Source organism: Phacochoerus africanus, chromosome 8 (assembly GCF_016906955.1).
Source record: "Phacochoerus africanus isolate WHEZ1 chromosome 8, ROS_Pafr_v1, whole genome shotgun sequence".
Classification (NCBI taxonomy): domain Eukaryota; kingdom Metazoa; phylum Chordata; class Mammalia; order Artiodactyla; family Suidae; genus Phacochoerus; species Phacochoerus africanus.
Window position 1 is genome coordinate 168,879,938 of NC_062551.1, and position 12,535 is coordinate 168,892,472.

General features: G+C 57.4%; 1 protein-coding gene across 1 annotated transcript in view; it reads left to right on the top strand.

Moving 5' to 3' along the window:
• Nucleotides 1–12,535, top strand: part of HIVEP3 (HIVEP zinc finger 3) — a 126,927-nt gene that overhangs the window by 10,175 nt on the left and 104,217 nt on the right.

Genomic DNA, 12,535 nt, shown 5'->3' on the forward strand with positions numbered 1-12,535 from the left:
GGGGCCTTTCCTTCGCCGGAGGTGAGATGAGGCGGGGGGAGTGTTTCAGGTATCGCATTGGAGGGTGAGATGGTTTAGCTATAGTCCCCCAGACGCTGGCCTGTCCCTCATCAGATGTGCGTGACCGCAGGTGTCATTCGAAGTCTCAGAATCTCTCTTTCTTCAGCTGTAAACACAGACTGATGGTGCCACTTCCCTCTTGGGGTTTTGACTCAGTGCTGCGCAGCTTGCAGGGAGCCTAGAGCTGTGCCTGGTGCACAGAACGCAGCTTGGGAGTTGTTATGATGGTGATTCCACCTACCAAGTTAAAGAAAAAAAAACCCAGCTAGGTTGAAGAAAAATGTGCAAAGATACAAACAGGTGGTTCAGAGACGTTGAAAATGGCGTGCAAACAGGGGGCGGGGAGGGGGTGGACTGGGAACTTGGGGTTCGCAGATGCAAACTGCTGCCTTTGGAATGGATGAGCAGTGAGATCCCGCTGTGTAGCCCTGGGAACTATGTCTGGTCACCAGGGATGGAGCCTGGTGGTGTGAGAAACAGGAATGTGTACGTGTGTGTGTGACTGGGTCACCGTGCTGTGCAGGAGGAAGCTGACAGAGCACTGTAAACCAGCTGTGACGGAAAAAAATAAAAACCATTATAGAAAATGGCTCGTAAACATATGCTCATGCTCTAGCTACCAAAAAACAAAGGATTATAAATGCACGTGCTTGTAGATGGCAAAAAAGTGGAAAAGTGGAGATGACCCAGGGCTGGCGAGGGTCCAGGGCACTTGCGAGCTGAGGCTGCTGTCCGTGAAGGTGGTAAGGCACATCCCTGCTCTGACCCCGGAAGTCGCCAGCTGTGGAAACACACATGTACACACAGATAGAGCATGTGTGCCGTATGTCGCATTATGCATATTGTATGTTATATATCTGTGTGTACATGCGTGTTTCCACAGCTGGCGACTATGCAGTGTATCAAAGAGTGTCCCCTTGGAGCATTGTTTGTGGGAAGGAAAACTGGGAAGTGATTTGAATGTCCCCCAGTTGGCAATGCTTCGGAAAATTCCGGTGAATTTGGACCGTGGACTGCTTAGAAAGAAGTGAATGTGTAGGTCCTGACCTGGGAGCACATTTGCCACACATTCTTAACTGGGAAGAAGTCCCTGTGCCATCCGTGCAATCTGATCCCGTCTTTATGCAGAGACAAATGGTGCTGCTGAGCGTGCGCACGCGTCGATGTTTCTGTGCTCGTGGGAACATGCCGGGACTCTCGGGGGCAGTCTTCATCTGGGGAGCAGACATCAGAGGGCCGAGCAGGACCACGCCACCTTCTACTTCAGACACTTGCGTATTTTAAAAAACTTATTTTCAAACAAAGGACAAAGAAAGCCCAAGAAAATGAAGAGCAAAGACCAATCTTTATAGCACAGGATTATTGAGATGAAATGAGCTCATGCTTGGCAAGCATCTGACACCGTACCTGATGCTAATAAGTACCCAGTAAGTGTGTCTGTCCTCTTGGCCCTCCCTCCACAGACTCCGAGCCACCCCCGCCCCTCTGAGTCCTCCCCCGTGCTTTCCCCAGACCACGAGCTCAATAAACACGCAACGGTGATCACGGCTGGGACCCTGAGTGCGGTGGGCGCCACCCCAGGGCCTGCCCTCGTGGGGCCCCGGGGCTGGGGAACCCACCCTGTCTCATTGTCCGGCAGTCCCCCTCGTCCTTCCTTCTTGGTCCCCTTGAGAAAGCTGCCATCCTTGCCCTGTGGATGCCAGCTACAGCTCCTGTCTCCGGGAAGGAGCCTCTCCCCGCCTCACCGCTGCAGGCCGGCTTTGTCACCACATCTTCCCAGGGTGAATCTTATCGTTTGAGTGAGCTCTGCTCACTGGTTTGTCTCTGTCCTGTTTCCACTCCGGGCCAGGCTTTCCCACCCCGGGGCGTGTGGGCTTCCCTGGGTCCCTTCCCCCACCAGCTTCCACCTGGCTCTGATGAATTCCATCGTGTCTGCTTAAAATCACTTTACTTCCAATTTGCTAATTTAATTCTAGTCTTACAGAATTTTGGCAACCCTGCCAAATTGGGTGCCAGATGCAGATTTAATGAGCGTATTTTCAGTTCTTTCTCTCCTGTCTGTATGAAGATGCTCAAGAGACAGGGTCTGGAGTCAGTCCCCGGGGGAGCTCCCTGGAACACCCCTTCCTGTGTTTGACCCTGCGCCCCCAGACGCGACCCTCTAGCCAGGTCTCTCCCTGTCTGACAGGAAGCTCTCCTGTCTGTTCCCGATTCCCATCATTTGGGCTTCGCAGGAAGTGTATTTGGGGAAAATTACTTATTTCCTCCAGCCCGTGTCTTCCAGCAGCCACGGGCAGCTCAACAGATGTTCAGGGATTCGTCGCTTTTGCAAACACACATGGAGCGCTTTCTAGCGTGATCTCGAAACGTGTGGCCTGCGGACGGTCTGCCGTGGAATTGCGGTGGGGTGGAGGGTGTGGGGAATGCCTTTTCCTGCGTCCTGCCCCCCCCCCCCAGCCGTGGCATCAGTCTGGATTCCCGGGCGGAGGCTTACGCTTGTGCCTCCAGCCCTTCCACATGGCACCTCGTTTCAAACTCATGCTGACCCCTTCCGGAGACATTTTGCTCCCCAGGAATAAGACTCAGAGAAGCAGGTGCCTCAAGATCTGTGGTGGCAAGGGTCCAAGTCTGGGACTGGCTTGAGGCTTTGGGTTCTAAGCGTAGGGCTCGTGCTGTGTCTGGTCCAGGGGCTCGGGGCTGAGCGCCGTTGGTCGCAATCACGATGGATTCCCAGCAGGCCTGCGCCTGCCCTGGTGCGTCCACACACGCCACGCTGCAGAGACGGGAGAACGGAGACCACGTGCTCACTCACTGCCAATGCTCAGGTCTGCAGCCCTGTGAAAGCCGAGGCCGGGACCGGCACCGCATCTGCTTCTCAATTCCGGGCCGAGGGAGCCGAGGGCTGGGTGGAGGGTACGGGATGTTCCCTGAGGACCAGGAGGAAGGAGCGCGGCTCCCCGGCTTCAGCACAGGGGCCTGCCCTGCTGCTGGGCGCGTCCCGTCTGTTCCTGAGACGGGCCTCGTCATCGGAACAGGCTAGGGCTGGCTGCAGGGGTTGCCAGACTTTTTCAACAGTAGGCCCTCTCCCACTCCTTACTTCTTTGTGGCCCCAATAAAGTCTTACGCAGAATCACAATCGGTACAAAGAGACAAAACCAGAGGTGCCGGGACTGGCTCTGAGCTTTGCCGGGAGGCAGTCTGGAGCATCCCACTTGGCGTTCGCGTCGGTCACGTGTGGCTTCTCCACACACCCTCCCGACCTGGCGGGGCCAGGGGCGGGCACAGCCTTGCTTTGGGGTCTGGCACGCTGGGCTTCCGTGGGGGCCCCACCACTTTCTGCGTGTGTCCCCTTCTCTGAGTCTCAGTCTCCTCTCTGCGCGGTGGGGACAGTGGCAGTTGAGGGGTGAAATGAGCTGTGCGCGCCAAGCGCTTAGCACGGCCCCTCGCACGTGGTCAGGATGGTGGCTCTCGTTTTCCTTTGACGGGAGGGGACTTTGAACGGGAGAAATTAACAGTCCCAGTGGGGGTTTGCCGGGACCCTGGAGACACGGTGTTGTCCGAGGGAGACGTAGGGACGGGGAGGCCCAGACCTTGTGGGTTTGTAGATTTCAGCCCATTTTCCAGCCCCTGCAGTTGAGATCTTCTACGAGGGAAGCTCCCTGGGGGGTGAGGGGAAGGGTTTGGACGGGGGCTTCCCAGATGGGAGTCCCAGCGCAGGAACTGGGAGCAGGCGGGCAGGGCTCGCCCCTAGCAGAGGCGGGGCAGGGAACAGCTGGGCTGGAGGGAGGGGGTCCCTGGCCGCTTCTTGCTGTGGGCCTGGCTGCCGCAACGCAGGGCCCGGTCACATCCCAGAGGCCTCAGGACAGGCAAAATCAGAGCATCGTGGGCTTCAAGTCCAAGGGGGTACCTGGTGGCTCCCAGTGCTGGTGGCAAGAGGGCAGAGGAGAAAAGGTTGGGACATTGCAGGGACTCGCTGGAACCTCCCATGCCCGCCGTGCCACAGGGCTGGGGGCGGCGAATGCGAGAGCGAGCGAGCAGCACCGAGCCGGGAATGTTTGCCATCTCAGTGCGGCTATTTTGGGCTCTACTCCTGCTCCTGCAGTCACTGTGGAAACTGCACGTGCCGGGCTCAGTGTGGAAACATGACGAGTTTTTCAAGGGTGATGTGCCCTAAGCAGCCAGCCAGGAAGCTGCCGCTGCTGCTGCTGGCAGAGAGGGTGAATGTGTGTCTCCTGGCCTCGTGCTCCCCACGCGCCCCACCCTGTCTCCTTCTCTCCGCCTGGGCTGCCTTTCTCCTGGAGCTCTGTCTGGGGGGAGAAGTGTTCCAGGCAGCGCGGCTGGCAGGTGGGCAGAATAATGGCCTTCGAAAGATGGCCACATCCTCACTCCTAGAACCTGTGAATACATTACGCTAGGTGGCCAAGAGGAATTAAGGTTGCAGGTGGAATTGTGGTCGCTGACCAGCTGGCTTTAAAAGAGGCAGATTCGACTTCCCGTTGTGGCTCAGCGGTGACGAACCCAACTAGGATCCATGAGGATGTGGGTTCCATCCCTGGCCTCGCTCCGTGGGTTAAGGACCTGGTGTTGGTGTGAGCTGTGGTGTGGGTCGCAGATGCGGCTCGGATCCTCCGTGCCTGTGACTGTGGCGCAGGCCAGCGGCTGCAGCTCCCATTGGACCCCTAGCCTGGGAACTCCTTCCTGGGAGCATTTTTAGGCGTGGCCCTAAATTAAATAAAATGGGGAGATTATCCTGGATTGTCCACTCGAGCCCATGCAGGGCAATCGCAAGGGCCTTGCAGTGCGGGAGGGAAGCGGGAGACGTAGTGTCAGCGTGTGATCCGAGGGAGACTCGGCCGCCGGGCGGTGGCTTCAAGGGTGGCGGCGGGGGCTGTGAGCGCAGGAATGCAGACGGCCCCAGGAACTGGGGAGGGTGAGGAATGGATTCTCCCTCGAGTCTCCCGGCCACAGCACCTTGATTTGCAGCCCAGTGACCTGTTGAGGATTTCTCACCCCCCGCACTGTGAGAGAACAGATGTGTGTCATTTTAAGCCACAGAGCTGGTCATGTGTTACGGCGGCAGCAGGCGGTCACCAGGGAGGCCAAGACCATCACGGGGAGAGGTCCTCAGACAGGAGAGCTGCTCTCCCAGGGGGCAGGCGATGTTCCCTCTTTAAGCTCCCAGCTCTTCAGACCCCGGGCGGGGTCTCCGGCAGGCAGCCTGCGCAGGCGCCCATCTCCAGGGTCTGGAATGCGACTCCCATGTCCCTCCGTAAGCCCTCCGGCTCCTCAAGGCCCCCTCTCCTGCCCCCTCCAAGCAACTTCTCCTTCCTCTGACGTTTGGTGCCTCCCCTGGGGTATGTCCCTCGCGGGACCTTGCATGGCTGCTGCCCCTCCACCCACACCCATCCCCACCAGCCACAGGCCAGATACCACCAGAACCTAGGTGAGGAATGAGTGACTTCTCCCATTGGAAATCAGATGCGCCCCTGACCTGCAGAAGCCGCGCTTGGTGCCACGTGCTGAAAGGGCCTGGACTTGAACCTGGGGTGCCTGGGATTCTGTCCTGGCCGTGGTACTGGATAAGTCTGGCACTGGGTAGGTCACTTCCCTCTTCCTTGCGGACAGGCTGGAGGTAAACAGGTGGCGTGAAAGCCTTTGACAACGAGGCTGTCCCAGAAAACGAGGCTGTCCGTGTTGCTTTCTCTCCCAGAGCTGAATCCTGCCGTGATTGCTCCTGTTCCCACTGCAGCATTTGTCACCATCCTGCCTGGAGCCCTTCTTTACTGGGCATTCCTGTATGCCTCGACCTGGGCGAGCCTAGGATCCGGCTGGGGGGAGGCGAGTGAGATGCCCAAGGGGCAGCATTTCAGGGGGTCCTCCCTTCAGCCTCACGCAAAGGCTCTGGGAGGTCCCACCCCCACTCCCTTGAGACCGAGGCCTCAAGGGTGGGGTGCCTTTCTCCAGGGCACCTGGGGAGCGAGCTACCAGTAGAGCGGGGAGCAGGACACAGATCCCTCACCTTCAGCTCCAGGGCGGGTCCCCTCTCCTTCCAATTAAATGCATGAGTGAGTGACTGAATGACTTTATTGCTCCAGCACATATTTATGGAGGGCTCATTCTGTCTTAATAGTATACTAGGGGCTGGGCTTCAGCCTGGGAGCAAGACAAACAGGGCCTGGTCCTTCCCTGAGAATTTATATCCTGTGAGGAAAGGATAAGTAATGAGACAGTTAATTCTTTACTTACAATGATGATAAATGACATGCAATGGATGGTGAGACGTCATGGGCTGTGAATGGTTGTACAGGTTGTGCACTGCACAAGTGCATGTACTGGTCCTACGCTGGGGCCTCCATTAAGAAGTTTACAGTATGATTTGGAAGATAGGACCAGTATATTCTTAAAATAACAGTATAAGATCGTGGGTAACAAATGGGAGTAATACACTAGGAGGAGGGCCCAGAATTAACCTTAGTTCCTTCTCCTCTGGGGCTCTGGGCCTTTACTTTCTATCCTCCTCTGTTTGATCATTAGATCACATGCAGTCTGCCTTCTCTGGGAGTCTCCAAGCAGGATTTCTGCAGCCAGAAGGGCCTAGGAGACCTGGAGAAATAAGGCATTGCTCTGTCTGGAGGGGCAGAGCTTCGGTTGTTCTGGGTTCAGAGGCACAGAGCCTGTGATGGCAGAAGAGGCTAGAATCTTCAGAAATAAAGCCTTTTCTGCCTGAACAAAGTCCAGCTCTCAGCATTGCCTCTTCTCTAGAATGGTGGGCCCGGAAGGAGCCTGGCTTCTGGGAATTAGGCATCTCCCTCCACCAGCGCACCTGTGGCTCTGTACATCTCTGGGTGTTTCCATGTGGATGAAGAAAGAGCAGGGAGATGTGTGTGGCTTGACTAAAGTGTCCTGCCTGTCTGTCAGATGAGGCAGGTTCTGGACAGCCACAGTGTGATATCTGGGCAGCTGGCTCCCCCCTCTAGTTGGGGGACCTTAACAAGCCCTTCACCTCCCTGTGCCTCACTTTATTTGTAAAATGAGAATGAGAAAGACCTATCTCACCCAACTGTTAAAATTAAAAAAAAAAAAAAAAAAAGGACTGGGAGTTCCCGTTGTGGCTCAGTGGTTAACAAATCCGACTAGGAACCATGAGGTTACAGGTTCGATCTCTGGCCTCGCTCAGTGGGTTAAGGATCTGGCGTTGCCGTGAGCTGTGGTGTAGGTCGAAGATGCAGCTCTGATCCTGTGTTGCTGTGGCTCTGGTATAAACCAGCAGCTACAGCTCCAATTAGACCCCTAGCCTGGGAACCTCCATGTGCCACAGGTGCAACCCTAGAAAAAACAAAAAGACCAGGGGAAAAAAAAAAAAAGGACTGATATGCGCAGGGGTGTTTTAAATCCCTGGTTACCCGAGGACATAGAAATTGCCACCAAGTGAAGGCATCTCTTCAAGGATCAAAAGGGCATTTAACCCCTTTCCGGAGTTAGAGACCCATCCTCGTGTGCAGGAGGAGAGAAAAAGACACGTGCTTCTCTCTGTTTGTTTTTCTCTCATTGAGAAGAGTTACTCTGGCTGGAAAATAAACCAGCTTCTCCACAGGGAGTTAAAACAGAAGGGGTCCTTCCAGTCTTCGGTTTGACGGAAGGGGGAACTGAGCCCAGCAGGGAACATGGTTTGTCCTCGGTCTCATGGCCGGTTAATGGCAGAGCTGGGGTCAGACCCCCAGATCCTGCCCACCTCTTATGCCACCCTACCTTTTCTGCCCCGTGTCCTGGAGTTTGGCTGTTTAAAGAACGGTGAGAGAGACATCCTGATAGAGAAACGGGGCGGGGGGGTGGGGAGCGGTAAGAGGATGGGAAAGTGGGTAGGGTCTGGACAGGGGGGGTGAGTGGGAGGAGGGAGAGCAGGAGGGAGGCAACGGCTTGGAAGGTCTTGGTTCCCTGTGGCCAGAGGTGGCAAGCCCTTCAGACTCCCCTGCTCCTGGGATGGACCTCGAAGCCTCAGCTGATCTCTAGCTTCCCAGGCAAGTGTAGCTGTCACGAGAGCAAGCCTCGGGCCGTTCTCAGGCTGCAGCGCAGAGAGAGATGTGGGCACCCGGGAGAACCCTCTGGTCCAGGTGGACCATGGTCCTGCCAGTTTGGCAGAGTCACCTGTCGCTTGTCCTGGGAAGTGAGTTCCTGGAAGGCAGGCCGGTGGTGGTGTGTTTCCTCGCTGCTCATCCCTCATTCAGTCCGCATGCCAAGCGCTGTGCTCACAAGCACGGGAGGTGCCCAGACGGTACATGATGTTCTTACCCAAAGGTGCTGGCTGGCTGCGGGGAAGACAGACACACAGGAGGATAACCATCGCAGTGTGGGGTGGAGACGAGGGAGGTCCAGCCCAGCCCCTGGACGACAGACGGGCGGGGGCGGGGGAGGAGGAACTGCCAGGGCTGAGCTTTCAGAGGATGAGTGGGAGTCCACGTGGCTGAGAGGGGAGGGAGGACCTTCCCGAACAAGTGTTTGGAACCCGGGAAGACGGTGGCAGGTCCAGCTAGTAGGTAGCTAAAGGGCAGGGAGGGAGGACCGTAGCAGGCGATGGATGAAGCTGGAAGGTCAAGGTGGTCCACATACCGGGAAGAGACTCGGACACCCTCGAAGGAATCCGGATTTCTAAGGGCCGTCCGCGAGCACCGGAAGTGGTTATGAAGCACCGTGATACTTGCCTACTTGGCGGTGCAGAAACAGCTCTGAGCGGATGGAGAGTGGAGACAGGGGCAGTGGGTGGAGAGGAGCCCAGGGGCTCGAGAGACTCTTACGAAGCCAGTTCGCTGGGAACCTCATGACAGGTGGAATGTTGGGGGGAGTGCAGGAGAGGGAGGGATCCACCAGGGCTCCTGGACTTCTCGGGATGCCTCGGATGCCCTGCCGGGCCCCCAGCTGAGGTTCGGGGTCCACCCCTCGACGATGGGCTCCTTACCAAGGACTCAGCAGTGGAGCCAGGGCCGGACTGGGGCTGTGAGCCCCTTGAGGTTCTGGCTGACACCCTCAAGAAGAACCGAGACGCACACGTGGATGCTGCAGGGCTGTTGGCTCATCTTCACCAACACACCTCCACCGGGGTGGTCACTGAGAGAACTCAGGCTTTCTCTCCTCATTCGTGGTCGTGCATTGGGCTCGAAGCTCTGCGAGTGATACGGAGATGAGTCACACACCCCTGTCCCGTCCTCAGAGATCACGTGGTTGGTCTGTGATGCTGACAAACATTTGTGTAAGTGTTATCTCCCACATACGCAGGGGAGGAAAGAGGCCGCAAGGCAGAGACCAAGGACTGTAAATGAGAGGTCATGGCTGGCCGCAGAGGGGTGAGGCGTGGAGGGCTTCACGGAGGATGTGGCACATGATCTGGGCTCCCATGGGCGGATGTGGTTGGATCTGGCCACGGGGAAAAGGAGAAGAGCATTCCAGACGAAGAGGACTGCCCGGGAGCAGGTCACGTGTGGGCGTGGTCATTTGGCGGGAGCAGGGGTTCTGTCAGGGAGCCCTGACGTCGGGGCAGCCTGGCATATGAGTGGAGGAGACCCCAAATGTACCCTTTACTCTGCAGAAGGGAAGGACGTGGGCCAGGGAGGCCCTGGCGAGACCCCAGGTCCTCTTCTCCGGCCTCCCGGAGCGGGCACAGTTCAGACGCTGCTGTGTGCTGGTCCAGAGGGGGCACAGTTCAGACGCTGCTGTGTGCTGGTCCAGAGGCGGCGGCGAGCGCGGAGGTCTTAGCAGGGGAGATGGACAAAGAGGACCCTGATCGCTCACGTTTATGGAGCCTTTAGGCCGGCGCTGTTCTGAGCACTTCATGTGGATGCGCTGCGTCTTCCCGAAATCCTGACGGGTGCCTACTGCTCTTATTCCTGTTTTACAGATGAATTCGCTGAGACCCAGAGATGTCAGGCACAGAACCTTCCCAAGGCAGGTCACACAGCTGGGAAGTGGTGGCGGGGAGTCAAACTCAGGGGCCCAGGCTCTTCAATTCTACCCTAACGATGGCTGCCCAGAGGGGCCGAGTGGATGAGACGTGGCCCTGCCAGGGTTGGGACAGTTCCTCCCACTGTCCGGCCCCAAGGGCTGACCCTGGCGCTCTTCACCCCAGGAAGCTGTGAGGGGCCCTTTCGGGCCTGATTTGGTTCACCGATTCGAAACAGCCTACGTATAGGTGGTGACAATGTAAATAACTGATGCAATGGAAACTTTCTATGGAAAAAGGTACCCACTCGAGCAGCCACAACGTCCAAAAAAAGGAAGAACAGCAGAGCAGACCCAGAAGGCTCTGTAGCAGTTTCCTTTGGCACACCTTTTTTTTTTTTTTTTTTTTCTGTCTGCCTGAGGCTCTGAGCTGGTGGGGACAGGGGGCCAGCAGCTCTGGACAGGTTGGGATCTGGACCAGAAGCTTGGCTGGATTCCTGCAGGGCCTGGGGTCATCAGACTTCGCTTCTTAGCCAAGGAGGCAACCACGTGGGTGCAGAAAGCTGTTCTCCCTCCGTACACCCTCATCCTGCCGTCCCCAGGGTCTCCCGGAGCCTCAGCCTGCTTTTCTTCCCCCTGTGCCCTCCCTGTCAATAAGTAGCAGCACTCTTGTTATGGGATCTGAAATCTTATTTTGGCACGTGCACACACACACACACACACACACACACATCATTGTAAATACAAGTAAAGCTAAAAGATCAGAAATAACCAAAAGAGGAAGAAGGTTATTTTTTGGAAAGCTGACTCTGTCCTTTAAATTCTTACACCAACTTGGGCTAGTCACTGTTGCTCCCATATTAGAGATGAGAAGACTGAGGCTTGACGTGTTAGGTGATGTGCCTGAAGCCACACAGCAGCAGGGATCAGTGGTGCCTGCTTTTCTCTCACACCGAAGCCCGGGGCTCTCCTGCTGGGCAAGGCTCTGCACGTGTGTCTGCTTCCTCAGCTGGCAGACGGTAGCATCAGTATCACAGTGAGATAGGAGGAGGGCATTGGCACATGGTGGGTATTCAACAAGTGTGGGGCTCCTTCCCCGCCCTTCCTCTGTCTGCAGACTGAGAAGGTGTGACGAGGCTTCTTGCAGGCAAACAGCCCAGGGGGGCTGGGGCTCCTGGGAGAAAGGGCGGTGATCATTCATCTTCTGGCCCGTCTTTCCTGCTAGATCTAGAACGCCCTGCGGCTGGGGCCAGCTCTTCTTCACCTGCGCACTGGGTTTGGCCCAGGGACAGGGAGTGTCTTGTCCAAGGTTGCTGGATGCAGCTGGACCTCAAGGGTGGGCCCGTCCAGTGGACTGTCACCCGGCTGCAGGAGACCTCCGGTGGGAGAGGCCGCCCCTAGGTGCGGCCTGGCACGGCAGGAAACGGCTCCTCTGCCCTTGTCTGAGCCCGGGCAGCGCTCAGCACCTCGACCTCACGTGCAGCCCGGGCTTTCCTCTGCACGTCCTCTTCCTGCCGCGCGCTCGCCCCCACTCCGCGCGGCGCCCCCCCACATGCAAGCGCTGCCGCCCTCCCCTTCCCCTGCAGTGGGGACAGGCGTGCCCGGTTCTCCCGTCTGCTCCCCATCCAGAGCTGGTGGGACTGGATAATCCCGCCTTTATCTCTCAACGGGACCCGTGATCCTGCCCACGAAGCTCCTCTTCCCTCTCCTCAAGACAAAGGGAGATACACCACCTTCCCCTGGCTGGAGAAACTCTCCCCGGCCCGGGAGCATGTCCCAGGCCTTCTCGCCCACGGCCCGACCTTGTCAAGGGCTCTGAGCGCTGCTGCCTCCCCTGCTGCTCCCTCTCCTGGTTTGGACGCCTCGCTGCTCGGCGGGAGCGAGGAGCCAGGAGCCAGGACAGCTGGAGAAGCAGCCCCCGGGCCGCCCGCGCATGTGGCCGCCTTCTCAGACTGATATCCCGGCGTTGGAGCGGAGCAGAGCATCCCCGGAGAGGGAGACCCGGAGCCCGACCCCAGGGAAGGAGGTGGGAAGGCCTAGCCCCAAAGGAAGAGCCAGAAAGAGGAGAGGCTGGCTTGGGGCGCCTCCCGCTGTAACTGGGGAAGAGCACAGGCATTCTTCGAGTGCCTCTGTTTTTCTTGCTTTTTTTTTTTTTTTAAAAAAAAATCATTTTAGGGCCACACTTGTGGCATATGGAGGTTCCCAGGCTAGGGGTCCAATCGGAGCTGTAGCCACTGACCCACGCCACAACCTCAGCAACGCGGGATCCAAGCCGCGTCTGCGACCGACACCACAGCAAGGCGGGATCCTCCACCCGCTGAGCAAGGCCAGGGATCGAACCCGTGACCTCATGGATTCGAGTCCGGTTCATTCGTCGCTGAGCCACGACGGGAGCTCCTTGAGTGCCTCTTGTGTGCTGGGTCCGCACGGGGGCTCTCACACACTCAGGTTCATCCAATCCCCAGGACGAACTCAGGGAGCAGGGACGCCCTTCACGTTTACCCGTGAGGAGTGGGGCTCAGAGAGGTGAAGTCACTGAGCTGCG